Genomic DNA, 5,211 nt, shown 5'->3' with positions numbered 1-5,211 from the left:
CATTATAATTATATTTATAATTATAATTATATTTATAATTATAATTATTAATTATAATTATAAATATAATTATTAATTTATTAATTTATTTTTATTTTTATGTAAATTGAAAAAGAAAATGTTTTATTAATAATTATTATTTTTCTCACATTTAATCTAGTCAAAATATTTAATAAAACATTACAAAATTGTGAGTTTAATATAACATTACATCCTCCTAGGCAATTACTTCATTTTCACTCCCATCATTTAATTTTTACCATCTTGCCATTTTAGATTTTTATATTCCTAAATTTTCATGCTTTACCATGTTTTCTTACCCAACTAAAAAGTATAAAAATTACAATTACTTCATTTTCACTCCCATCATTTAAATTTTTACCAACTTTCAACTTTAAATTTTTACCAATCTTTCAACTTTAATTTTTTACCAATCTTTCAACTTTAGATTTTTGTATCCCTAAAAAGTATAAAAATTACAATTACTTCATTTTCACTCCCATCATTTAATTTTTTTACCAGTCTTTCAACTTTAGATTTTTGTATCCCTAAATTTTGGGGCTTTACCATATTTTATTACAAACCTACAGTTTACAAAAACATTCCCTTACAGTTTACAAAAACATTCCCTTCCATACGCTATTTGTTCTAATGAAATGATTTTCGAGGGTAACATGGTTATTCCATTTCATACTTTTTTTTATTTTAATGAATCATTTTCCAGGATAACCTGTAACCATGAATGTATAAATGCATGCAATGTCTGAGTAGATGATCTAAAACCCTCCTTCCACTGATAAATTTGAGGCTTTGCATGCATAATCTTTTTCCCCAAAACCCTCATAATGCTGATAGCAATCGTCCTGTGTATGTGTTTATTATCGGCAGAAGATGAAAGAAAAAGAAAAACAAAAGAAAAAAAAGAGCAGAGCATTCGATCATCTACCCAAACAGATACACAAATACAACCGGTTTACATTATTAATATTTAGATCCGCCTGCAAGCGCACCCGAAAAAGAAAGATCATGTAAACCCGCAAACACAAACCCTCACAGGGCCTCTCACGGGCTTAAATTACACAATTAAAAAACATTACAGCTATAGCTAACTCGATCCACAGATCGAACCCCGTGCCAAGTTTTATAATACATTCTACAGCGAAAAAGGACCACAGATCGAACCCCGTGCCAAGGTTTATAATACATTCTACAGCGAAAAAGGACCACAGATCGAACCCCGTGCCAAGCTTTATAATACATTCTACAGCGAAAAAGTGTCCTTTAACGCGGATCCATTAAAACCACAGCCCGATGTTCGCTTTTAGTGAACAATACCGCGATAAACAACATAATCTCAATAGAGATCTGCAGAGATACAGAAAACAAAATCCAAAATTATAAAGATGCGTCGTGCTTCATTAAAACTAGGGAAAGAAAAAATGGATGAATCTTAATGGGAACAAAATGAAAACAAATATAGAGTCAGAAACCCTCAACAATTTCACACACAAAGGATCGATCGCAGAATAAAACGAACGCCGCTGTATCGACCCTAACCCTGCCATTTAAAGAATCGAGAAAAAAATCTGCGAGCAGGATCAATCACAGTAGAATATTATCTAGCGAATATGCCACCATCCAAAGGTGAAAATTGGCTTAATCGCTTTCTCACTGCGAGTAAAAGGCGGTCGTCAAGCTATCAAGCCATAAAGGGATATCTTACCTGCGAGGAGTACATGGCCGAAGGAGTTCGCAGAGGATCAGAGCACAGCGAAACCACAATGGCGGCAGTAGAATGGCTCCAGAGTAAGGGTAGGGGAGCACAGCGCGCGGGTGTTGAATTCGAATGGAGGGAAAGATCGCGGATGAATGAATTACTCCCCGATCGGCCAGCGCATTCCATTGTGCAGGAAGGATGTCAGGCGATCAGCGATCGGTCAGGAATGTCAGGGAATGTCAGGGCGGACCGGGAGGTTGGCGGAGAACGGGAGGAGCGATGGTGGCGGAAGAGGGGGAGATTTCCGGCAGCCGGAGCCGGACGATTTTCCGGCCGGTGCCGGAAAAGGGGCCATTCTACTGCCTCCGTAGACTACTCCATTTTTAAATACAGATTAACTCATTACTTTCGCGACTTGTATCCATAAATCTCATCCCAAAGTCATTGGATGGTATCCCACATATTGGGTTGGTTATTTAAATTACAAAAAAGATATAATCAGAAGTCACAATGGTTTTCCATATATTAGATTGGTTTTAAATGTTTTTTTATATAATTAGATTGGTTTTTTGTTAATTATAAAAGGTGAAACAATGCCATCAGAAGTTACTAAATGGTTTTCCATATAATAGGTTGGTTTTAAATGATTTTTTTAATATAATTATGTTGGTTTTTTAATTATAATGGGCAAGAGCTTTAATATATATGTACATATGTATATGTATGTATATCTATCTATCTTTATATATATAAAAGTTAAAATGTAATGTTTTATAAAATATATAAATTTATATAGATAAATGTTTTTTTTGGAATTAATCATATTTTTAGGATTTGATTAATTCAAAAAATATTTATCTATAAAAGTCTCAGATATAACATATAAATTTATATTTACTTTATATTATTTTTAATAATAATAATTTAATTTTAAAATTATCTCTTAATATACATAATTGATACATGATTTTTTTGAAATAATATTTTATATAATAAAATTAATTACTAAAGTATAAAAGTTTAATTATAATGAGCGAGAGCTCCAGAATAAAGCCCTTGGGGTTAGGCCTTGCTAGTGGGCCGCGGGGCTAGATTCCCTTCGAGGTCGATCAACCCAGATTTTTCCGTGGACGTAGCGACCACCCGTTGACCAAGGTGTTCATGAACCACAGCTAAAAAAAAACATATTTATACTTTATATTATTTTTAATAATAATAATTTTATTTTAAAATTATCTCCAAGTATATTATAATAATTTAATTTTAAAATTACCTCTAAATATACATAATTGATACATGATTTTTTTGAAATAATATTTTATATAATAAAATTAATTGCTAAAGTATAAAAGTGTATTTATAATTTATTACTATATTATAGTTATATATTTTTATGATATTGATGATTAACGCTCACTTAAATTTATATGGTCTAGTGCACTTTAATAAAGTAATAGATTAATGGAACTTATTTAACATCTTATTTTTATGTTGGAAAAGAAGTGAGAAGAATATTTCTAAACCACAATACTTTGTTGACTTAGAAGGTTAAGAAGATTGGCCATAACAAACATTTTGAAAAGTTAAGAGGAAGTAATTTTTATCTTCAATTCTCTCAATATTGTATTTTGTTATATATATATAAATTCATTAATTAAAATAAGATCATATTTGTTTGATACTATGTCAATTTCAATAACTATCACTATAACTTCTAAATATACCAATGTTATACTCACCTAATATAAAACTGATTTTAACTATTACTATAATCTCTAAACATTCTTTCATAATATGTATATGGCTAGTCAAAATTTGAATTAACTGATTTATAAAAATAATACTTAACAATACACCCTATCTCAAACTAATCAACACTTAAAAAAATATTATATATTCATTTAAAAAAACAAAAAACTCTCTCTCTATATATATCAATCCAATCCATATTTTATTTATAATTTACACAAGAATGTCAACAACAATTACATTGCATTTGTAAATAGTTTTAAGATTTTTTTAAAATATAATTTAGATATTAAAAAATATATAAACTTTACAATATTTTAATTTTATAAATTTAATTAAAACACAAAATTATCCTAGAATATTTATTTTTTAATTATATAAATTTAATTAAAACATAAAATCATCCCGGAACATTTTTTACTTTTATAAATTTAACTAAAACAGAAAATCGTCGTGGAACATTATTCAAGTTATGGAATGAAATGGAATATATGAAGACTTGTTTGGATTAGGATTAGTACAAGGGAATCTCTTGGACCATGGCCCATTCAACATGTTCTTGAGATTAAAGATAACATGTAACACTTTAATTGCACATGCATAAGATACCAAAATCTCTGGATAAAATACTCTAATTTTAGCATTACAACATTATCTGATGTGATTCTAAATTTTAAAATAATACATCGTTTGACCCCACTAAGGATAATGTTTTATCTGATGTGATTCTAAATCTTAAAAGAATACATCGTTTGACCCCACTAAGGATAATGTTTGCACAAGGTAAAGTCCGTTGGAGTCTAAATTGTACCAAAATGTCACAAAATTTCTAAAACTTGAGATGACTTAAGATAATGTTGTGCTCCAACTAAAATTGAGAAGTAATAAGCATAATTTTAGTGAAGAAATTTGCAAATTTCTCCAACATGACTTATTTTAAAGTAATATTGTGATACAATTAAGTATTCAAAGGCAAGGTAGTGTCTCAATACCTTGCCTTAATGTCATAAGGTAAAGATTTGGTATATATATTTCAAAAGGTGTAGTTTAATTTATAGATGAAATCATTTTTTGCATTGGAATCTGGTGATACAATTTCAAGCAAAAATGTGATTTTTTGTTATTTAAAATGCAGTTTTGAATGCATAAATAGATTCAAAGCCCTGAAAAACCTCAAGGCACTTGAACTCTACAGTTTAAACATCTTAAAATTAAGTTTAAAAAAATCTCTGTCAAATTTTGGTTAAACTTAACCAGAAAAAATATCATGAAAAAGACCATTTTATCTATCAGTTAGACTACACCTATTTCAAGATAAGGTTTTTTTTTTTTTTTGATAAGTAAGAGATGATCCTTCTATTAATCTAACCAAATTACATCGTTTACAAGGTGTCCCAGTCAGCAGGGACGACAAAAAACCCGGGACCTAGGCCCACAAAAGCCCTACAAGCATCCCACCAGGGGTCCACAAAGGGACCCACAGTGGATCACACTGCACCCAACAAACTGACCCGACATCAGCTATAGAATAAGTTCACTAAACAAATTCGGGTCTACAACCCTTAAGCAACAAGCATGACCAATCCTCGTCGTTGAATACACAATTCCGATCCAACAACCAACGTGGATATCGCGTGGACGAGAAGCACAGAGGTTAACCGCTTGATGAGGGCAGTTTTCTCACACCTCTCATTGCAACGTGTCACGCCATGGGTTTGATCGGAGGCAACTTACATAAAACTAGA

General features: G+C 30.6%; 1 long non-coding RNA gene across 1 annotated transcript; it reads right to left on the bottom strand.

Annotated features, from left to right (window-relative positions):
• Positions 1–955: 955 nt before the first annotated feature.
• LOC149167095 (uncharacterized) lies at positions 956–2,076 on the bottom strand. The gene is made up of 2 exons (XR_016260527.1): positions 1,724–2,076; positions 956–1,365 (listed from the first exon to the last, which is right to left on the bottom strand). It is a non-coding gene; the product is annotated as an uncharacterized LOC149167095 (long non-coding RNA).
• Between the last annotated feature and the right edge of the window lie 3,135 nt (positions 2,077–5,211).

This window comes from Pinus tabuliformis, chromosome 5_1 (genome assembly GCF_031772625.1).
Source record: "Pinus tabuliformis cultivar Carrire ecotype Pingquan chromosome 5_1, CPIR1, whole genome shotgun sequence".
Lineage (NCBI taxonomy): Eukaryota > Viridiplantae > Streptophyta > Pinopsida > Pinales > Pinaceae > Pinus > Pinus tabuliformis.
Note: the sequence above shows the minus strand (reverse complement) of the source record. Positions and strands in the feature narration are given on the sequence as shown.